The 24,863-nt window shown below is 39.0% G+C and overlaps 1 protein-coding gene across 1 annotated transcript in view; it reads right to left on the bottom strand.

The window, feature by feature from the left end:
- CSMD1 (CUB and Sushi multiple domains 1) overlaps positions 1 to 24,863 on the bottom strand; it is a 1,818,880-nt gene that overhangs the window by 1,490,871 nt on the left and 303,146 nt on the right. The window lies entirely within an intron of this gene.

Here is a 24,863-nt window from a genome sequence, read left to right as displayed (position 1 = left end):
AATTAAATTGACAGATAAAAAACCATTAGATCACTCTCTAAATACATACACATATTAATATATCTAAATGAGTGCGATCTGAGGTACGTACTATGAATAGTTAGGTAAAAACCATGCTCAAACTTCAAACTATTTGCACCCACATTGGTTAAAGTCCCACAAAGCCAAAGAATAAAATGAGACCACGGGAATCTTACCCAGTTGAAAACAAAAGGTGTTAAGAGAAATTAAATTATGCGGAAATTAAGGAGCAAGCAGACCAGCAAAATAAGGGACCTCCCCTCTATGGATGTCTTCCTGTTTATTTGGTGGGATTTACTGGATGACAGAGAAGGGAGATGTTTGTTGAAATGATGGGCTCCACTAAAGAAAAGCCTCAGAATCAGGAATGGGTGAGTTTAGGTTTCCCTACTCAGGTTTGTAGGGTAACCCACACTTTGCTCACCCCTCTTATTCTTGCTTCTCTTAAAGAGGAGGAATTAGGATAGCTCTAATGTTCAAGATCGACATATTTGATGTTGTGATTAAAATAAGAGATATTTATTTGGTTTTGTCCCCTCTGGCACAGAGCTCCTAAATCTCTTGGAATTTCCTAAATGAAGGGGGTGGTGGTGTTTTGTTATGTTAATGGAGCAAATTTTGGACCACACCTAGGGATGGGGCTGGTTGCCAGGAGAACATCACCAAGTGATTAGAGGGTTGCAACTTTCAGTCCCAACCTCCTGACTTTTAGGGGGAAGGGCGGAGGGGCTGGAGGTTGACTCAATTCCAATGGCCAATGATTTGATCAGCCATGCTTGTGTAATGAAGCTTCATCAAAGACCTCAAAAACCGGGGCTCAGAGAGCTTCCAGGTTGGTGAACACCTGGAACTACTGGGAGACCGGTGAGCTCAGAGAAGGCAGAGAAGCTCAGCGCCCCTTCCCCATGCCTTGCCTTGGGCAACTCTTCATCTGGCTGTTGATTCCTATCCTTTAATACACCAGTAATCTAATAAATAAACAGATTTCCTGAATTCTGTGAGCTGCTCTAGCAAATTAATCGAACGCGAGGAGGGAGGCCTGGGAACCTCTGATTGATAGCCAGTGGGTCGGAAGTACAGGTAAGAACCTGGGCTTTCGATTGGCCTCTGAAGTGAAGGGAAGTCTTGGGGACTGAGCCCTTTACCTGTGGAATCCGATGAGACGAATTGTAGGACGCCCACTTGGCGTCCTGAGTATTGCTTGTTGGTTGGTGTGTGGAACCCTACCCTACCGGTGGAATTGGGTGCAGGACCCAAACAACAAGAGAAGGGGAAAAGATGGGAAGGGCGGGTGAGTACCACAAAGCCCCCTCAGTCACTGAGCAGGCTGGGAAGTGTTCCCCAGAGCTGGCTCCAGGCTCCCTCAGCCCCTCAAGATGCTGTGGCACGGACTCTAATATCGGGCTCTCCTGGCAATTCTCAGAGATTTCATGAGCAGTTCCAAAGAACTGGACCTTTTTTTGTCCATTGCAGCCCCGGGATGCCTGCAAGGACCTTCTGCTGAAAGGACAGCATCGGGGAGATTAGGAACAGCCACAGACCTGGACCACCGATTGTATTGCTACCACTGGACAGACCCTAAAATTCCACCCCCTTCCCAACCTCACCAATCCAACTCCTTTCTGCCACTCCTCGTCCTTTATCCACTCTGCTTGCTCCCTGGTTTCCTCCTCACCTGTTCCTCCCACCTCCCCTTCCCACGTAACTACTCTTCTATATAGGCCTTCAGGGTCATCCTAACTGGTCCCTGTAGTTTATGTGTTTTCTGTGCATTACCCCAAAGTGTGTCTTCCACGACTACGGCTCAGCCAGACTGGATGAAAAAGAGCAGAGGCTAAGGGCAGGACGGGTGGATTATTTGAACTTCCCTAATAACGCACTTTAATCATTTTAACCATAACTATTATGGACATGTGAGGGAACAGAATAACTCCTATCAAATCGTTCCAACATTGAGTTTGTCTGAGGTTAGCTCTTAAGTAGCCTCTGCAAATGGCTTGCAGTGTTTCGTTCCTTCTTAATCTGGCCAATTTCCCCCAAGATGTTTAGATGTATTTAAATGTTTTGACACTAAGAATATTAAGAAAGAATATTAAGAAAAATCTGGGCACACTCAGATTACTGCAATTAGTAGAAGCCCTTGAATACAAGTATTATCCCAGCTTTTCTTGTTGAGCGACAAACAAAATTATTTCCAACTACATTTTACACTTAAAAAAGTATTCACCATAGTAGCTCTCAGTGAGCTCAAATCTTTCACAGTAATGTTATCAAATGCTTGTGGGAGTTTGCTAAATCTTAAAAAAAAAAAAAAAAAAAATTAATGAAAGGGATTTATGAGTTTAAAACCAAAGAACTAATAAGAAGCCCATTTTCCACTAAATTTAAATCTAACAATAACACTGTAACAAGTAGATATTAAAGCTGTGGGGTTTTGAAAGGTCTTTAAAGAAAATAGCTTTTCTGGTTTATCTAGCAATTCGTGCTTCACAGTAAATCAAAAAGTGAAGACTTGATCATAAATTGGAGGAAAGAAAAATAAATTCAACAGAAAAAGTGTCAGCTGGAAAGTAGTTACTATTATAGACCCATCATGGTGAACCAAATTATCAGATATTACGATTTTTCTCTAAGGAATAACACTTAGGCTGCATTTTGGGTACCAATTATTACAGGGCGTTTTGCGGAATGAGTCACATTTGATCCAGAGACAGACTTTTCCAGGGGGCCCGTTACAAACTTAGGGAAGTGCTCAAAGGTTCTTGGATGAGTAACTGTCAAGCTTGACTGAACATTGCAAACAACTGAGGAATTTTCAAAGAGATGGAGATAACGTCTAATGTAGTTGGTCTGGGCTGAGAATTTCCAAGACAATACCAGAGATCTTATGCTACTTAATGTCATGTTTTATTGTAAAGCTACAATAATCTGAACGGTGTTTAATTGTGCCAACCGAGATAAAGAGCCAATGGAACAAAACAGAAAGTCCCCAAACCCACAGAGATACAGACACTAGATTTATGACAAAAGTTGTGCTGCAGGGCTTGGGGGGAAAGACGGTCTTTTCAGTAGATGGTGCTGGGCCAATTGGACAACCAAACGGGAAAAATAAATCTTGATCCCCACCGCACAATATACACAAACATCGGTCCCAAATGGGTTACAGATCTAAATGTAAACTGTGAAACAGTAATGCTTCCAAAAGAAACATAAAAAAAAAAGAATCTTCATAACTGTGTGGTAGGCAAAGATGTCTTAAATAGCACACAAAAGGTAATAATCATAAAAGGAAAACGTGAGAAGGACATCCAAAAAAAAAATTTTTTAAATAGTAGGTATTTCCAATCCATATATTCATCCAATGACCTAGTCACCATCTAATGAATAAACCGCACAGATCAACAAGAAAAAGGCAACACAATAGAAAAACAATAACTAGAGGTAGCTGGAGATTTAGAATCAGAGGGGATTTTTCTAAAATTGGAAAGAGACAAAGGGATCATAAAATCTCCAGCCCTGACTACTACCCCGCACACCCACCCCGGGCCAGGGCCTGTCCTGGAGGTGTAAGGGAATAGCATTTTGTGTTAAAGAAAAAAAAACAAAAAAACAAAAGAACCCGATTTATTTGGTCTTTCTTTGTGGAAGTAACAACCCCACTTTGTAACTTTTGTTCACTCCACACAACTTTTTTTTTTTTTAACATCTTTATTGGAGTATAATTGCTTTACGATGGTGTGTTAGTTTCTGCTTTATAACAAAGTGAATCAGCTATATGTATACATATATCCCCATATGTCCTCCCTCTTGCGTCTCCCTCCCACCCTCCCAATCCCACCCCTCTAGGTGGTCACAAAGCACCGAGCTGATCTCCCTGTGCACTCCACACAACTTTTGATGCTACGAGGGAACTTCGAATTTGCCAGCAATTTAGTCAGTATCTCCCGACCCATGAAAACATCTCGACTTTTACTTAAAAAAAAAGAGCCTGATGAAAATAATTATTTCTCTAAGCAATAGTACTACAATGGTATCGACTAGAGTTCCTCAGAGTAAGTGGCATTAATTCAAAATCCGTACTAGAATTGAAGGATACCTCCTTATAACAATTACTTTAAAGCTGTGGATCTCAGCATCTTTGGGATCTAACTAAGGGTCATGCTTCCTACATACCCACAAAAATAATGGCTGCCACAATGGATAATTAAAGTAAAATTATTCTCCAAATGGAAATCCGAGGATGGAAAGTCATTATAATTAACAAATGTAAATAATGTATAGCTTACATTCTTCAACTGGTACCAGAACTAATACAGGTATCATGTCAATGTCTACCTGACATAAAGATTGCTTCAATGGAAAGACATACTTTTCATTGAATAAAATAAAGCCACGGATGAAGGTACACAGATTGTATATGTCATATGTATACATTTTCAGAATTTATATGCATTTTCACATAAAGATGGAGTATGGGACTTGCCAATTGTCCCACCATCCACAAACGCCAAGGTTGCGGGTTCCCAGAAGAGTTTTCATCCTATCTTCCTTGTATGATTTTCCACCTTGGTTCTTATACTCCAGTGGGCACTTGCCTGCTACAGAGAACTCTCAAATATTCTACAAACCTTTTCTTTTTAAATTGCTGACATCTATGCTTGATTTCAATGTTGCCCTTAAACAGCCTCAAATAAGCAGATTATTTTAACTGGAAAACAGTGTTAATGGACAAACTTTTAAATATTGTAAATGTAATCATACATTTATATATTGCATAACAGAAATCTACTGTAAGTACATTTGTGTATTATATTTCCTAAGGGCAATAAAATAATCAGCAATGTTGCAGTGATAATTTTAATCTCTTAATGAAAATTATGTTGTTTGTTACAGGATGGAAAACTCAGTTAATACTATTCTTTAAGAAACTGTCCTTAAGGTACTGATGCCAGGAGTTACCTTGAAATCAAACATCAGTGTCAACAGGAAAAAAAGTAAGTATATATGTATCTACACCTATACATATAATACCTATAATTATAGGTTACAAATAATAACCAATAATGGAAGAGAATGTAAAAAAATATATATATGTGTATAATGGAATCACTTTGCTGTACATTAACACTAACACATTGTAAATCAACTATATTTCAATAATATTTCAATATATATATATATATATCAGTATATATTTAAGTTACTCACCATCCCGTTACCAACAATAATTATTGTTGAATGTTTTTTATTATTACTGAATTATTATTATTGAATGTTTTTTTCCAATCTACACTTTAATGGTGTCATATTACCTGATGTATAATATGTGAGCGATTTGTTTTGGGGTGACTGTAGATTTGCCAGTCCTATGGACTGAACAGGAGACGATAAGAACTAGGTGTAGTATGTGTCTTGCTTTGTCAGTCGGTTGGTTGGTTGTTGACATTGTTGTTTATTCTGAGAAGCTACATAAGATCCCCTGGGCCTCAACAAGGAGACTGCAGGAAAAATCCCAAGTCCTGAGAGCAGTGTAGCTCGTGATGGTCAGATGAGGTGCAGCGCTGGAGGCTGGGGAACCCATTCTGGGAAAGGCAGGGCTAATGTGCTCTAGGACAGTTCCCTGCGTTGAAAGTCAGTCTTGGAAACACTCAGCTGAGCAAATAGCATCCTGCCCTGGTCACTCCTGAGATGCAACGGCCCCTCTGCTCTGAAGGGTCACCACACTTGGGTCTGTGCCTCACCCAGATGCTACTCTCTGAATTGTGCTACGGTTCAGCACACACCTTTCACTTCCTAGAACAGAGTGTCCCTGAGATGATTCATCTGTGATTCACCTGATTCACTGTAAGCATCTGATGAATGAACGTACATATACACAAATGCCTTCCTGACTCCACAAGCTGTTGAAATTGCTGTTTCCCTCAATTCTGGACCTGCTGACCCATTCCTGGAAAGTAACAGAGGTAGACGACATAATATTTGTAAACTCATATGCAAGCGTCTGACACCTACTATCTCGTTTAATTCTTGCACAGCCTTTAAGGTAGGAAGTAGCTTAGCTTTTGCAAGCTGTTATAATAATTATTTACTTATTATCATATAATTATAGTTACATGATAGTATTCACAACAGTTTTGCTAGCTGTTGGGATATTTATTCAGATGAAAATTTGTAATAAGGTAGTGCCTTTGCTGTATAAAACTCCTTTCTGAGAGCAAACATTTTGCCATCTGGGATGTTTTAACCTGTGGTTTGGTTCAGTGACCCCAGAAAGTCATGGTCTATAATATTCAGTATGTGAAGAGAGCCATACGAGGAAAGGATACGCTGTCCTGAATTCTAGCAACAAGGAAACAGGTCACGTGACAAATGATTGCCAGGACCACAGAAGAATAATCTGGAGATGACAACATTTGAGAAATATATAGTTGCCTTCTAACTCTCCAGCCTGATATCATTTAAAAGAGTAAATAGACTTGTGTGTATACAGTGTGAACAAAAACTGTATTATCATCACAACCGTGTCTCTCCTTGGAGACGGACATTGAAAATAAACAGGTTTATGTCCTGTCTGCAACAAGCTCAGATAACCACACTGGTTCATCTTGAAAACAAGGCAATTCAGGAAGTTTTTTTGTTTGTTTGTTTTGTTTTGTTTTAATATTTATCATACTTGGTGGCTGTCTCCATTCACTCCCTTCATCCATTCTGCAAAAATAAAAATTTACATTTTTCATATATTATGTAAGTTTCTATGCAAATACAACTTTCATTACTTTCTTACAACCAGATTATTGACCTCGAAAGCTTCTCTTATTTTGGAATTTGTGTGGAAATATACTCTACACCTGTAGATTTGCTGCAAGACTGAAAATTCCCTTCTCCTATTGGATGGGTGACAATGTAATAACTCAAAAGTAAAAAAGAATGGTACACTGTGATTCTCACTTGCATTTTTAATTTTCCTTCATGACTAAGGAATATGATGACATGCTTATTAGAATTTCCAATATCAGGAGGCCTCACATTTCACTCACGGCAGCGGAAGCCTCTCTGATCAGATAAGTACTTTTTGAAGCGGTAAACAAATCAAATACGCATTAAACTCTGCTCTGCATTAGTGAAACCAAGCGGGGCCTGTGGGGCTCCCAGGCAAGGAGGCCCTTTTGTCCCCCGTTTCATGTCGGCAAGACTCCAAGCCTTCCCTGAGTTCCAAAGGGAGGATTTGAAGCTGCTAATTAAGGCAGGAGCAGCCAAGAAACCACCTGAGGCGAGACTAAAGGGACCAGAGACGTTCATCAAGATTAGGAGACACATTACCTGAGATGAGATTAAGGGCCCTGCTCACACCCTGATCTTGTGAGAGACCCTGCCCTTGAACCATGGTTATAAAGCCCTCATCAAATCCTCTGGGGTGGAGACACAGAGCTTTTCGAGGCAGGAGCCTGCTGTGGCCCCCTTTGCCTGGCAAAGTAGTAAAGCTCTCCTCTCTTACTTCACCCAAAACTCCGTCTCTGAGATTCGATCCGGCACTGGTGCACAGAAGCTGAACTTTCGGCATCCTTATCTTCTACGGTTTCATTGGCTATTTCAGGGTCTGCATTATTTGGGAAAGGATTAATTGTAGAAGGATCATGACGTAAAATGCCCTTCCTAGGACTTTGATTGAGGTGTTTGAAAATTACAGTCTTCAGGCATTTTCCAGGAACTGCATGCCCTAAAGGAAGTTTTAAAAGCATTCTATTTCTCAGTGTACCAAGAGCAGCAACTGTATCAGCTACTGTAGCTGACAGCCCGAGGCTGCTTGGTTCAGTTTTAATCTCAAACATTTAGGGGAGATTACTCACAATGTGAGCAAAGAAGAAAAACAGAAAAGCCGGAGGCACATAAGCCTGAGTCCCTGAGATGGGGCCAAAAAATCAGTTCTTCCCTAATGACTTCACCACCCATGAGCAAGGCCATGCAGGTAGCCCTTACACTACAGATGAACCATCAATACCCAATTCTATCACTTATAAAAGAGAGAGGGGATTTCACTGGGCTATGTAAATATGGAGTACAATCTTTCATCATTGTACTAAAGTTTGTCATTATAACCATGTGCAGGCTTGGTCTGCTTAACATCTTTCCCTTTCTCAAGCACCCCAAGCCTGTCCCCACCTCAGGGCCTTTGCATGTGCTAATCCATCTACCCTAAATGTTCTTCCCGCAGATCTCCCTGGATCTGACCTCTCCTCCTCTGGGTCACGGTGCAGGGGGCTCTTCCCAGACACTCATGTCCTGGTCAGTAGCCCCTCTCCATCAGTTCTCACTGTCCCATGCCCTGTTGTGTTTCCAGATGGCATTTCTCATTTTGTGAAAATATTTTGTTTGCTTCTTTACTCATTGTCTACCTGTCTAACGAATACATAAACCTTCCAAGAGTGAGGGCGTTGTTGGCCTTGTTTATAACCCCGTTCCTACAAGACTGTCTGGCACTCAGTATTCAGTTATGGAGGCATGTGGGTGAGTTGGGGTATATGTGTGGGAAACAATGGTGGTGGTGGTGTAAATTATGAGTTATAAATCTACGTGCACACTCATGTGGAAAGAATCTGTAAAAATATAAAGTAGTGGTACTAGAAGGAACCTTCCTTATATTCTCCAGCCAGGTGATTACCTAGAACATTCAGAGTGCAGTGTTATCATTCTAATTCCAAGAAAAGGGATTTTATCATCTCCGTCCTATAGAGCAGTCTGATTGGCAACAGCTCCTAAGACTAATTTAAATATTCCCTGCTTCGAATGTAAATTGGTGCAGCCACTATGGAAAACAGTATGGAGGTTCCTCAAAAAACTAAAATTAGTATTGCCATATGATCCAGCAATCCCACTCCTGTGCACATAACCAGACAAAACTATAATTCAAAAAGATACATGCACCCCAATGTTCATAGCAGCACTATTCACAATAGCCAAGACATGGAAACAACCTAAATGTCCATTGACAAATGAATGGAAAAAGAAGATGTGGTATATATATGGAATATTACTCAGCCATAAAAAAGAATGAAATGATGCCATTTGCAGCAACATGGATGGAACTAGAGGTTATCATACTAAGTGAAGTCAGTCAGACAGAGAAAGACAAATACTATACGATATCACTTGTATGTGGAATCTAAAATATGACACAAATGAACACATCTGTGAAACAGAAACAGACTCACAGACATAGAGAACAGACTTGTGGTTGCCAAGGGGGAGGTGGGTGGAGGAGGAGTGGATTGGGAGTTTGGGGTTCGAAGATGCAAACTATTACATATAGAATGGATAAACAACAAGGTCCCACTGTATAGCAAAGGGAACTACATTCAATATCCTGTGATAAACCATATGGAAAAGAATATGAAAAATAATATATATATGTATAACTGAATCACTTTGCTGTACATCATAAATTAACACATTGTAAATCAACTATACTTCAATAAATAAAAAACAATAAAAAATGAAATAAAAATTTACTACCACATATTCCCTGCTCTATTTGAAGCTAATTTTTCTCCTACTTGATCCTCCTTCACACACTGGCATCTCTGCCTTTCTAGAAGTGGGTCCTAATTCAGGATAAGGCAAGGCTGTGGCGAGTCAGACCTGGAACTGCTTAGATGTGAGGTCAATGTTGTTTCCTTAGCTATTGCACCCAGGGGAGGGTTTTTTAGTTAATTCTAGGACTGTAATAGGTTCACCAACTGAGAAATTCTTGCACTGTTGGTAATAAAGTCATTCAATGTCAATCCACTCTGAAGAGATAAATTGGAAGAACACTGTACATAGTGTAGGGTCAAAAAAGCACTGGGCTGTGGATCAAACAAAACAAGAATGTGATTAATTTCCAGCACGGAGCACTGGGGATTGATCAAGTCACCTGGTTGAGAGTAGCCTCAGTTTCCATGGGTGGGAAATGAGAATGATACCATTTTGCAAGATTGTAGTAGTGATTAGAGATGAAGCACGGTTGAGCAGAGGTAGAGGCTGGAAAGCAAAAGGATAGCTGCTGTAGCTACAGACTGAATGCCTGTGTCCCCGCAAAATTCGTATGTTGAAACCCAATCCCCATTGTCATGGTGTTAGGAGGTGGGACCTTTGGGAGGTGACTAGTTCAGAGGGTGGAGCCTTCATGAATGGGATTAGTGCCCTTACGAAAGAGACCTCAGAGAATTCCTTCACCCCTTCTGCCATGTGAGGACACAGCATGAAGACGGCCATCTATGTACCAAGAAGAGGATCCTCCCAGATACTGAATCTGCTGTCACCTTGATCCTGGACTTCTAGCCTCCAGAAAAGTGAGAAATAGATTTCTCCTGTTTATAAGCCCCCAGTCTATGGTATTTTGTTGTAACAGCCTGAACAGACTATGACAACTACAGATGGCCCCCAACTTATGACGATTTGACTTACAATATTTTGACTTTATGATGGTGCAAAAGCAAAGTAGAAAACATACTTCAAGTTTTGAGTTTTGATCTTTTCCCCAGGCTGGTGATAGGTGGCCTGATCCTCTCTTGTGATGCTGGGCAACTGCAGCCACAGCTTCCAGTCAACCCAAGGTCACAAGGGGAAACAGCCAACACGCTTGTAGACACAGGTAACTATTCTGGAGACAGACAACTATTCTGTTTTTTACTTCCAGTACAGTATTTGATAAATGACATCAGGTATTCAACACATTATTATAAAACAGGCTTTGTGTTAGACAATTTTGCCCAACTGTAGGCTAACGTAAGCATTCTGAACACGTTGAAGGTAGGCTGGGCTAAGCTACGATGTTCCGTAGGGTAAGTGAATTAAGTCCATTTCGATTTATGATATTTTCAACTTACAATGGGTTTATTGGGATGTAATATTGAGATGTAACCCTATCATAAGTCGAGGAAGACCTGTACTGTTTTCAAAAAGGATAGTTCACTGGAGAGTCTCCTGATTTTATGAGGATTTTACAAGTTAAATAACGAGTGGGACCTCACCCTTTATCTGGCTCTGCCCTGCTTTCCTTTAAACGTCTGGGTAGACGTTGCATTTTAGGAGATGCCTTCATGAGCACCTGTGTCTGCTTGGGGCCTTGTCCACGTGGTCCTCAGCTCACAATGTGGTACTTAAAATACTAGGACTGCAACTGTCAAATTATTTGACTTTCTAGATTTTGAGTGATGAAGTTGGTTATATCACAAAACAAACCAAATTAACACAAAACGAACAAGCAAATAAAGCTGTACTTTATCATGGTTCCCAGATCTCACACTGATGCTCTTTCAATAGGTGACTTTTGGCCTGAAACAGGCTACCATCTAAATTTGAGTCTTTTCTCTCAGAAACTTCAAATCTACATTTCTCTACTGCAAGTTATTTTGAACTCAATTCTGCTTTTCTCATAGAAACATACCATGCATTGCCAATTAAGATAATTCTCTCTCCATAGACTGTAGAACTAACATTCTTAATTGTACGTCAGATATTGCTTTATCTTTTAATGAAATACCCAGTGATGAAACACATTATGATCGGTCAATAGGATTGAGTTGTTCCTCAAATTTGAAATAATGTAATTCTGTATTTCTGCTTTAATACATGAGAATTCAAAAGAGGTTTAAATCAGTCTCAAGGTAATGGTGGTAAATCAATGTAGGAAAATACGTTTCCCTTAAATAGAGCATTTAAAATCTAAGATGTTGATATAGTTTAACCGTGATGCTGTACGATCAATTCAGTGATACTTGTTAAGAAAAGTAAAATAAAACTATCACCTGACTCCTTGCTGGGTGCTCCAAATCCCTACCTGCAATGGGGCCTATCGATCCTCTACATGAATTACTTCTGTGCAGATGGATCATCACCATTCCATTCCCCATTTCTTTCTTTTCTGAACAGTAGAGAACAATTTCTAGATCTGCAAGAGAGATTTTTAAATTCTAATACTATGTTCTGTTTTAATGTTTAGTGAGAATTTACCTCCAAAGAGAAACTGAAATGTTAAAAAGTCATGCTAAAACCCCACTAACCTGTGGTCATCTATGAAGCATGAAGCTAATGTAAACTCTCAGAGAGGAAAGGGAAGGAGAATATTCATCCATGAGGTCCTTTGTGGTTAAGGAAGATTTTCAGATTTAGAGACTGAAAGCCTGACAAATCACGAACAGGTATTTTTTTTAACCTTATCAAAATTAACAAATGCACTTTAAAAATAAAAAGGGAATGTGTAATGATTTCCTACGTACTTTTAATACCACCCAGAATGAGTGGCTGAGACAGCAGATAAGTCAGAATCTTAAGGGTCATTGTATAGGTTTAATGGGAAAGAATTGATCTCCAAGAAGTTGTGCTTAAATTTATCAAACAAACAGGTTTAAAATCTGCTTGTCCCATTGGGCAAATAGACCACTGGGCCCAAAAGGACTCCTGAAATGGTTCAGGTCTCAATTTAATGTCTCTCTTGGTCGCTTTCCCCACCTGTGAATCTCCATGGAGATGATTCTGCCACCCAGAATCTCAGTGGCTTCCAGGTGGGTCCACAACAACAGAACATCAAACAGTGAGATCCCTCCCCCTCTCTCTCTTTTTCTCTCCCTCTCCTGCCCTGCCCTGCCCATACACACACTTGCACACAATGCTAGCCTGCTTCCCTCGCCTCTGGATGAAATGGTGTTGGGTTTTGTATCGTTCGGTGTCTTCCTGAATGAAATACTAGACTTTCGCACAGTGGCTGCACACTGGAAACTATGATATATGTCATCATTTACAGGGCTGACTTAACATCTTTTAGCAGATTTTTCACACTTGCAATTGTGTTTTTCCTCAGAGTCTTCACTATTTTAGGGAGAGAAGGTTGGGGGTTAAGGGCTTGACTATAAATCCCCCATCATGATGAGACATCAGGACGTGTCTTCCCTGGATCCGGGGCTCAGCTGGACCTGACCCGGAGCTTCCTGTCGGTTACCTCTCAAGTGGTGAATGTGCATTTTACGGATGATGGGAAGGGATGCGGGTCTGTTGTGTCCTGAAGTACTGATGTTTACTCAACAAAAAGGTGGAGTACCAAGTGCCATTACCATATAATCTACACCTTGATTACCTATTTCCTTTGGCCCTAAGCTCCTCTCCTGGACTGCAACGGGGATATCTGCCAGGGTATGTGAAAAAAGCAAGTTATTGTTGATAATCCATCATTATTTTATTTAATCTTTTCATGAAGATCTAAGTGCTCTAGACGGGAAGCCACATGAAGTCAGAATCCCTTACCCTAGAATCTGTGGCTCCATCCTAGGTGCTAAGGGCTGTGTCCAGCACCTACTAAACAATCAGTCCATGGGAGCGGGAAAACTGGGCTGACTGCCACGTCTGATAAAGGGCAGTGCTGCTCCTATGGTGATCATTGTATCCTTACTCCACGGCAAGCACTTTCCAGACCTTCTCTAACCCTCAAAATGATCTTTTATTTTATTTTATTTTTTTTTATTTATTTTTGGCTTCGTTGGGTCTTCGTTGCTGCACGAGGGCTTTCCCTAGTTTCAGCGAGTGGGGGCTACTCTTGGTTGTGGTGCGCTGGCTTCTCATTGCAGTGGCTTCTCTTGTTGTGGAGCATGGGCTCTAGGCACGCGGGCTTCAGTAGTTGTGGCACATGGGCTCAGTAGTTGTGGCGCACGGGCTTAGTTGCTCCGCGGCATGTGGGATCTTCCCGGACCAGGGCTCAAACCCGTGTCCCCTGCCTTGGCAGGCGGACTCCCAACCACTGAGCCACCAGGGAAGCCCTCAAAATGATCTTGATAGACATGCACTGTCATTCCTCTTTAGTAAATAGGGTAAGTGATTTGCCCAAAGTCACATAGACACAAAGGCCAAAGCAATGGGAAGCGAGTCAAGGTTATTTTGACTTCAAAACCGGTGCTCATCCCATGACACCATAACTTAGAAGCCATATACTATCACTTTCTTCCATTTTCTAAAAGGAATGACTCCTGCAAATTGTGCTGCAGAAGCAAAGGGCAGTGTCTGAATCCTCAGAATGTCCCTACTGTTCAGGAAGAGACAGGTGACCATGTAAATTGGGAAAGAAACAAAAAGTGTGTTTGTGTATCTGAGCTGAAGGCTGGATTCTGCTTATTTATCTCTATGCGGGGGCATTTAAGAAAGTGAAAAAAGCTTTTTTTTTAGTTATGGTTTGATTCTTTAAATAACTCTTTTGACCCAAAGCTCTTACATGCATTAACACATAAAAAGGGGTTGAGATTTCACTAATATTTCTAGGTGTGGGATTGGGGGACACAGAGATTGTATACTGAACAACTTTAAGGGATGCTATTCACACACACTACCCAGCTAATTAAACATAAGACAGTTGAGAACTTGATTGATATCAGAATTTCTCACGTCTTAATAACGTTTCCTCTGAATGTGCAGAAACAAGACAGAAGACACTGACCAAACAGCCATGGAATTATCCATGGAAACAGAAGCTCCACTTATGGATTTGCTGCTGTAATTGATATTTACGTTCGTATCTACTTCCATGTTTATGACCTTTCAACTTTTCACCTGTTCCTAGACTGTGGGCAAGAAAGCAAAGTCCTGGATTCTGTCCCTTATATATATATATTTTTTAAAGATTTCTATTTTATTTATTTAGTTTTTGGCTGCGTTGGGTCTTCGTTGCTGTGCGTGGGCTTTCTCTAGTTGCAGCGAGTAGGGGCTACTCTTCGTTGTGGTGGGCAGTCTTCTCATTGTGGTGGCCTCTCTTGTTGTGGAGCACAGGCTCTAGGCACATGGGCTTCAGTAGTTGTGGCACGTGGGCTCAGTAGTTGTGGCGCAAGGGCTTAGTTGCTCCGCGGCATGTGGGATCCTCCCGGACCAGAGCTCGAACCCGTTTCCCCTGCATTGGCAGGCAGATTCCTAATCACTGCGCCACCAGGGAAGCCCACGTCCCTTATTTTATCTTGGTTTTGTGATGTTTCTGAAGGAATCATGCATGATATTGAAATTCCATGGAGGATTAGGATTTGTTGTAAAAACTACTTTGGCAAAAAGGAACTGCTGTTCTTTCAAATCTGTGGCCTTGAGTTGAAACAATACAGTGTGTAGTGAACTTTGTGTGTATTTTTATTTTACTGATTTCCACTTAGAACTTCAAGAGAACAAAAGTTTTTGTTTTTTTACCCCCCTTTAAACATAGTTGTTTAGTTTTATCTAGGTTCTATTCTTCTTTGTTTTACTGTAGTGTAACTTTCAAGGTTTTAGACCAGAAAAAAGATCAGGGAGAAAAATAGCTTACTGCCTAGATAAAGAGTATTAACAGCAGTGTTGATCTGTTTTTTTCAGGAAAATACTAATTTAATTTGCCTTGCTTTAACTATTGCATATAAACCAGAAGATTATACTCATAACTTAAACATTTATAAAAAGAAGGAATATAGAGATTAAGTGACCATTTGCAGTATTAACTGATCAAAGCTGCATAGTAAATCAAAACTTTTAGACCTGTGGGAGATGGCTCTGGAAAGTATAATGGGGAGCTAAGTGAATGACAGTAAAAACGCTGAAGCTAAAATGAGCATGTTGCTTTCAACTGTGAAAAAAAAAATCATTCTGCTACACAAAATTCCATAACATGAAATGTATACAAATTTAGGAATGTTATATAGCTGGCCTAAAGCAAAGGGGAAATTGAATAAGTGATAAAAAAAAGTGTTTGTTTAATTATCAAGCATGAAATAATTCTCGAAATGGGTGAACAGGGTCCAAAGGAACAAACTCCCAGTTATAAAATAAGCAAATCCTAGGGATGTAATGTACAGCATGGTGACTATAGTTAATAACACTGTATTGTATATTTGAAAGTTGCTAAGAGAGTCTGATGGATGTGAACTAGGCTTACTGTGGTGACCATTTTGCAATATATACACATATTAAATTATTATGTTGTACATCAAAACTAACATAATGTTATAACAACAACAAAAAAGTTTAGTTGGTATTTCCAGAAGAAAAAAGGTTGATAAAACCACTCTCTAATGGTGAATTTTAAAATTGACAAGCCCAATTTTAAAATCGATAAGCCCATGGGGCATGGCTGCCTGGATGGCTATGCTGCTTCCCTGGGCCCTGGGCCATCATCAGTTCCAGTGTTTTCCATGTAGCTTGGTTATAGTCATTTGTGGAAAAGAGAACTTTGAACAAGCACAAGTGGATCAGATAAGAAAGAATCAAGTTTAGTGGTTTCTCTACGCAGTCATACTTCACTTCACCCTTAGGGACTAAACTCTTATTCACTCCTCAGCGTCTCAATCTCCACCTGCAACGTGAAGTCCAGGGGATTCACAGCCTCACATGGTTCTTAGACATCCTCTGGGAGAATTTTCACTGTCTCAATTCCTGCCAAGTGGATGATGACATTCTCTCATCGTTATCTCCCCGCGACACTCTAATTTAAGCCTCATTTTAGAATTAAATTAAATACACATATTTAGTCCCCATCTGTACTACTTAATGGGCAAGGTATGTGTTTATTAGGGTGACCTGATTTCATTCATTGAACAAAACAGAGATGTTTGACATTCAAAGGTGCCTGTTTTAGAAAGCACCCCAGCCAGTAATTGAAGGACATTAGATTATGCTGAATGTCCCAATGCTACTTAAAGAACCGAGAGTGAGGAATTTAACTCAATTTTCTGGGTTTAGTTCCCTAAAGTACAGAGGAGAGAATGAATTAGAAAATCTGTCTGAAGTTTCCTCTGAGATATAAATAAGCCACGTTTGACTCAGGAAGAGCTTGAATTGTCAATTCTTTAACATCATTTTTCAAATAAACTAATAAGAGAGGAGATTAGGAGAAGCAGGGGGAGAAATGATAAATTCTATCCCCAATCATAAAGAATTAAGAGATTGCATTAATAGGAGTCTTCGAAAGAACCATAAACATCTAAGGAGGGAGTTGGAAAAAATGACATAGAAAAATAAATCCAGTCTCATCTCATTCATATTTGGCTCTTCACTACCCCCTCCTGGAGGGGACACACAGTTTTGAGGACATTAGCCCGCTGCGGCCCCCTTTGCCTGGCAAAGCAATAAAGTTATTCTTTTCTACTTCACCCAAAACTCTGTCTCTGAGATTTAACTCGGTGTTGGAGGTACAGAGGTTGGATTTGGCTTCAGCAGCAAAAACACATGAAATGTAGTATCTTTTTCCTATTACTGAAAATTCTGTTATTGTGTTTTAATTCACAATAGTAACTTGTCTGTCAGTGTACAGATGCAAATAATGTTATTTTTTGCTCTAAGCAAGTTCTAAAATCTTGAGTTTTAAATGACGCAAAGACTTACAGGCAACAAACTTTCTAAAACAGATTTTAGAAACCCATGATCATGATTGTTTCTATTTGTTTCAAAATAGAAGCTTTTCTTTGTGATTTATGACATGCATTAAAATAGTCTTAGATAAGAACTCAGTGCTGTCAAGTCAACGGCAGGGGTTCCCGATCTCAATATGATACTTGGGTAGTTAAGTTGCCCCAGGCTGAAAAGAATCATAACACAAATGGCAAAAAGGAAACATCAGAGGAAAATCTATTTTCAAATACATTTCTTTGGAACTCCAAAGCATGCTAAATATCATTCTGAATTTGAATTGAGGCTTTTGCAAATAACTGGTCTAAGTGCCATGCTTTTAGGATCTTGAAGAAGACATATTTTTCATATTGTTATTCATGCAAAATGTCTCAGTAGCCATTTTTCTCCAAAGCATGTCCTTGGGGATATTTTAGGATTGAACTGGCTTCATTTGCTCATGACTAGGGTTTTGATACCCAAGTTTTAAGGTCAGTTCTGCACATGAATTGGCTACAATCATCTAAGTTGAAAAATAACTTCCATGAGTCCCATAAGGGGCCTCACTAGCCCTTTTCTCTCCCTCTGCAAACTGGGGCCAATTTAACACCACATTACTTGGTGCTTGTGCTATTTGTCTGTTGCCTCATCTTAAAACCATTCTTCTGGATTACTCTGGATTCAGGTCTCCAAATGTATTTAAAATATTTCTGAAGAATTCAGTTCAGCTCAGGCAAATCTCAAGTGAATATGGACATATATGGAAAGGACACAAATGGTTCTGAGATGTTATTTCCTCCCATTTGGAGGGACCCCCATTAGTGTAAAATTCCTGGTCTCTCTCTACCCACCCCTCCCACGCACACTCTATTCCAGAAGGGGTAAATTATTTGCTTGTTGTGTTTAGAAGGGGAAGGAAGAAATCTGGAACATGAATCTTTTTTCTCTCCCATCTTTAGGCAGCCTGCATTCTTTGTCCCCTTCTAAGGACTGACTGTGCGCTTGCAAAGGTGTGAGTGGAGTTGAACGGGGGAGAGAAAGGATGATGGTCTAATGAAAGAGTTTCCTATTAGAAAGATCAAATGCCTGCAGGTATCAATTAAAGGGTTCAACGGTAGCTTCATTTGTAATAAGGCTGCCCATTGGTTCCCATCAGCCTTACATCTTTGCCTTATTTCTCAATTTATTCATAACTTAGGTAGGAAAGAAGGTTATTTACTGGGCTCCTTCTGCCTACATAGGCAGACAACTTTGGAAGGTGGTCGATGACTGGCCAAACAGAAACTCTCTTTCTAGGACAACAAATAACTAACTGTCACTTGAAAATGAGGCTAATCAAAATCGTGACACATAGCCACAAGTCCAATCTCTTCTAATGTTGCCTAAATCTTCATTCAGTTTGTCTGTCAAAGGAGACATATAGGTTCTTTTCCATTGATCATTCTAAGGACTGTGTCTAACTAAGACTGAGTTTTGATTCTTATGACTTGATCAAAATCTTTCCTTCAACATAGACAATGACCTTTTCCATGAATTTGTTTTCCGTCCTCCTGAAAATCTTTTCTTTGTAATTAGAATGGAACAGAAGCCCTTTTTGTGTTGATATTCAGGCTGCTCTCAATTCCCACCTGACCTCCTGTCTCCAACCCACCTTCTGAGGCTTTGAAAGTGGCTTCCAAGCGACAGAGCAAAACAAAGCCAAGTGAATGTTAAAAATAATTGCATGGAAATGCAAAGCTACAGACATGGCTTATTTTTATTTTTAATTGAAGTAAAATCTTTGGTGATCAGAATTGAAGAGAAACTCAAATTGTAATATTTGCTTCCATTAACATTTGACAGAGAAATAAACAGTGGAATTAATGAAATTAAATGTCTGCCAAGCAAATTCTAGGTATCTAACTTTGTGGTATTTGCTATAGGAAAATATGGCACGTAACCACCTTAACAATTTAGTTGAAATGTCTAGATAATGCAAAACCTAAATAGGCCACAAAGAGATGTTAAAGGGAAATATCATGTTAATAAGCACAGCTACTCATATTTACAGTAAAATTTAAAACGATGTATAAAAATTAATTACTGAAAGAACCTCAACAACAAAATATGGACCGGAGTCAGCTAATTCATTCATTGGGAATGGGAGAAAAACGCTTTCTGTAATTCATGAAATATTCATTGACTATTAACTGCTTCCACAGTTCTAGCCCCTTGAGTTCTATCAGGGAAGACAAAGATCCTGGCCCTTGGTGCGCCACTGCAGTGCAGATGGTCAGACAATAAACAGTGAAAGTATAAATACACAAATTATATGCTCCGGTAGGAGATGAGAAGTGTCATGGAAGGAAAAAAAAAGTGCAGCAGAGCAAGGGGAAAGGGGCTGCCGATGGTATAAACCTAATTTAACCTTGGTTCCAATCGGAGGTGGCCTTGAGCAAAGAAGGAAGTGAAGGGCAGTGCTGTCAGGAGGGTACCTGCAGGGGCAGGAGGGGAGGCAGGGAGCTGAGAGGAAGCAAAGGAGGAAAGGAGGTCTGGGATGTAACCTTGGGGTGCAGAGGATCACATCGGGTGTGCTTGTTTTGGATTCTTGTATGAGTGAAGTGGGGAGGCTCTGAAGGGCTACTGTTACATGTTACTGTATTACGGACTTAAAGCCTAAAGGACTTGACCTTAACTGATGGGAACATTTACTGGCCATTTAGTTAAAAACTCATTTCCCAAATATTCTGATAACTTTGGGTTAGTTCAATCCTCAGTGCCACATTCAACTTGCAAATATGATTCCTGTGAAAAGAAAATTACTTGAATTTATTATAGGACAAATCAATAATGGTATCTAATAACGTTAGCTTTAAAGTATAGTGAGATAGTTCATAATCACTGAATACACTGAACAAATTGTATTGTTTGTGTGTCTTACTCTCTCTGGATAGTTACCTGAGGACTGATAGAAAGGGCTTGTGTTTGTTCTGCGTAACTTACAACTCAAGGCAGAAAAGGGTGAGCGTTCCTCAAAAACATTTTAAGGCAAGTAAACAACCAAAACCACCTAATGCAAAATATTACAATTGAGGCAGACAATAGAGTACCAAAAGTCTGGGAAGAAAAGCTGGAGAGAGTCTCTTTGGGAAATCAGGGCATTCATTCCAAAGCACCATGTATAATGGGAAATTTAGAAAGTCACACACGTCTCAGGTAGGATGCATTCTCAAAAAGGACCTGAGGGCTTCCCTGGTGGTGCAGTGGTTGAGAATCTGCCTGCCAATGCAGGGGACATGGGTTCGAGCCCTGGTCTGGGAAGATCCCACATGCCGCGGAGCGACTAGGCCCGTGAGCCACAACTACTGAGCCTGCGTGTCTGGAGCCTGTGCTCCGCAACAAGAGAGGCCGCGATAATGAGAGGCCTGCGCACCGCAATGAAGAATGGCCCCCGCTTGCCGCAACTAGAGAAAGCCCTCGCACAGAAACGAAGACCCAACACAGCCAAAAATAAATATAAAAAAATAAATTTAAAAAAAAAAAAAAAAAAAAAAAAGGACCTGAAAAGTCCCTAACCTTTCAAATCTGGTAGATTGCTAGAAAACAAATCAGGCATCCAATGGGAAAGGAACAAGTAAAACTATCTCTGTTTGCAAATGACATAATCTTACACATAGACAATCCCAAAGAATACACACACACAAATGACTAAAATCAATAAAAAATTCAGCAGAGTGGCAGTGCACATGATTAACACAGAAAAATTAGTTATGTTTCTATACACCAGCAATGAGCAATGCAAAAAACAAATTAAGAGAACAATTCCATTTACAATAGCCCCCGAAAGAATAAAATACCTAGGATGAAAATGTAACTAAGGAGGTGAAAGTCTTATAAACTGAAATCTATAAGTCATTGATGAAATAAATTAAAGGCTTATATAAATAGAAACATATTTCATGCTCATGCATTGAAAGACTTAATAGTTTTAGCATGGAAATACTACCCAAATTGATCAATTACTTCAGTGCCACACCTATCAAGCTACCCACAATTTTTTTTTTAATGGATGATTCAATCCTAAAACTCATAGGGGCTTTTGGGGAACCCCCAAATAGCTAAAATAATATCAAGAAAGAAAAAAGTTGGAGGACTCACACTTGCCAAGTTCAAAACTTACTATAAAGCTACAGTAATCAAAATAGTGCTAGCATAAAGATAGACATATAGAGCAATGCAATAAAACTGAGAGTCCACATATAAACCCATACGTCAATGGACAACTGACTTTTGAAAAGTCTGGCAGGAACATTCAATAGGGGAAACAGCAGTCTTGTCAACAAATAGTCCTGGAACAACTGGATATCTATTGATACATATGAAATAAAGAGTTTGGATCCCTTCCTCACCACATACCAAAATGTACTCAAAATGGATAAATGTCCTAAATATAAAAGCTAAAACCATAAAACTCTTTGAAGAAAATATAGAAATAAATCTTCATGACCTTGCATTTGGCAATGGATTCTAAGATATGACAACAAAAGCATGGGAAACAAATGAAAAATTAGATAAATTAAACCATTAAAAATTTTAAAAATCTAACAACCTTTGCTCATCAAAGGACATTTTCAAAAAGTGAAAAGGCAACCTACAGAATGAAAGCAATGTAAATTATACATCTTATCAGGGTCTAGTAGCTACAATATATAAAGATGCCTTACAATTCAATTACAAAAAGATGGCACAATTTATAAAATGGGCAATGTGCTTGAACAGGTATTTTTCCTAAGATATACAAACAGCCAAGACATAAATGAAAAGATGCCCAAAATCATTAGTCACTAGGGAAGTGGAAATAAAAACCTCAATGAGGTATAACTTCACACCAGTTAGGATGGCTTAATTTAATAAAAAAGAAAAAAAAAGTGTTGGTGAGACTATGGAAAAATTGGTGTCATTGTACATTGCTGGTTGGAATGTAAAATAATTCAGTTGCTGTGAAAAGCACTACCCAAAAGTTTTGCAATAACCAAAAAGTTAAACGTAGAATTACCGTATGACCCAGCAATTCCACTGTTAGGTATACATCCCAAAAGATTGAAAACAGGCACTCAAACAAATACTTGCATGTAAATGTTCATAGTAGCTTTAAACACAATAGCCAAAAGGTGGAAGCAACCTAAATTTCCATCAACAAATGAATGGATGAATAAGATGTGATATATACCTAAGATGGAATATTATTCAGCCATAAAAATGAATGAAGTTTGATACATGCTATAAAATGGATGAACCTTGAAAACATTATGCTAAATGAAAGAAGCCAGACACAAAGGGTCATATAAAGTATGATTTCATACATATGAAATATTCAGAAGAGGCATATCCATTAACAGAGAAAGCAGATTGGTAGTTGCCAAGGTCTGAGCTATTATTCAGGAGAATGGGCAGGAACTGTTTAATGGGTATGGAGTTTCCTCTTCGGGTGATAAACAAGTTTTGGACCTAAATACAGGTGATGGTTTCATAACACTGTAAATGTACTAAATGACACTGATTTATTTACCTTAAAATGCTTCATTTTATATAATGTAAATTTCACCTGAATTAAATTTTAAAAAATCAATTAATGTAATCCCCCTTATTAACAGGCTAAAGAATAAAAATCACATGAATAAGAAAAATCACATCAATGCAAAAAAAAAAAAAAAGCATTTTACACAGTTTAACACACATTCGGCATAAAACCAGTCAGAAAACTAGGACTCAAGGGGAAATTCCTCAAATTGATAAACAGCATCTATAAATAAATAAATAAATAAATAAATAAATAAATAAATATATAGCTATAATTAAACTTAACAGTGAAAGACTTTTTTCCTAAAATTGGAAAAAAAAAAGATATCCACTCTCACCACTCTTATTCAACATACTGTTGGAAGTTCTTTAACCAGTGCAAAAAAGCAAGAAAATAAAAGAGAAGTTATACAGATCAGAAAGGAAGAAACTAAACTGCCTATATTTATAGATAACATGGTTGTCTATGTAGAAAATCCCAAGAAATCTTCAAAGAAACTCCTAAAACTAAGAAATGAGTTCAACATGGACAGAAAAACTAAAAACGCAGTACCATTTAAAATCATTCAAAAATGGTTAGGTAGAAACATAACAAAACACAAGAGTTGTATGTTGAAAACGGCAAAATACTGGTGAAGTGATGACAGAAATCTAAGTAAACAAAGAGATATACCATGTTAGAAGACTCAATATGGTAAAAAATATCAATTCTCCCCAAACTGATATACAGGTTTTATGAAATTATTTTAAAAATTCCAACCTAACTTTCTATATGTGTAGACGAGAATATTCTAAAATTTATGTGGGAAAGCAAAAGAGCTAGACTAGCTAGAATGATTTTGAAGAAGAGTAATAAAATGAAAGAAACCAATCTAATTTCAAGACTTATTATATAAGCTACTATAATCAAGACTCTGTGGTATTGGCTAAATGATAGATACACAAATAGATAAAACAGAATGAAGAATCCAGAACTAGGCCCGCACAAAAATGCTTAATTGATTTTTTACAAAGGTGGAAAAGCAATTCAATTAAGGAAAGATAGAGGGCCTTTTCCACAAAGGTGCTGGAGCAAGGGGATATCCACAGGCTTAAAATGAACCTAGACGTAATTCTTACATCTTACCAGAAATTTACTCAACATAAACCATGGACTTAAATGTAAAATGTAAAACAATAGAAAGTTTTGAAAAAAAAAGTGGGGAGAAAATCTACAGGATCTACAAATAGGCAAAGAGTTCTTAGACTTGACACCAAAACCACAATCCATAAAAAGAAAAAAATGGTAATTTGGACTTCATCACAATTTTAAAAAACTTTTGTTCTGTGAGAGATCCTGTTAAGAGAATGAAAAGACAAGCTAAGACAAGCAGAAAATGGTTTCAAAGCACACACCTGACAAAGGACCAGTATCTGGAACGTACAAAGAACTCTTGAAGCTCTTCTGTAAAAAGCAAACAATCTAATTGGATGAAGGCAAAAGATAAGAAGAGACACTTCACTGAAGAAGAAACACAGATGACAAAGCAGCACATGAAAATATATTAAACATCATTAGCCACTGGGGAAATGTAAATTAAAACCATAGTGAGAGATCACTAAGCACTTGTCAGAGTGGCTAAAATTTAAAAAAAATAGCGATAATATTCAATGTTGGCTAGGATGTGGAGAAAATGGATAACTCAAACATTGCTGGAACATGGTACAGCCACACTGAAAAACAGTTTGCAGTTCCTTTAAGAAATGAAACCTGCGGGACTTCCCTGGTGGCGCAGTGGTTAAGAATCCGCCTGCCAATGCAGGTGACACGGGTTCGAGCCTTGATCCGGGAAGATCCCACATGCCGTGGAGCAACTAAGCCTGTGTGCCACAACTACTGAGCCTGCACCCTAGAGCCCGCGAGCCACAACTACTGAGCCTGCATGCCA

The sequence above is a fragment of the Eubalaena glacialis genome, chromosome 20, assembly GCF_028564815.1.
Source record: "Eubalaena glacialis isolate mEubGla1 chromosome 20, mEubGla1.1.hap2.+ XY, whole genome shotgun sequence".
NCBI lineage: Eukaryota > Metazoa > Chordata > Mammalia > Artiodactyla > Balaenidae > Eubalaena > Eubalaena glacialis.
This window is presented reverse-complemented; position numbering and strand designations above follow the sequence as displayed.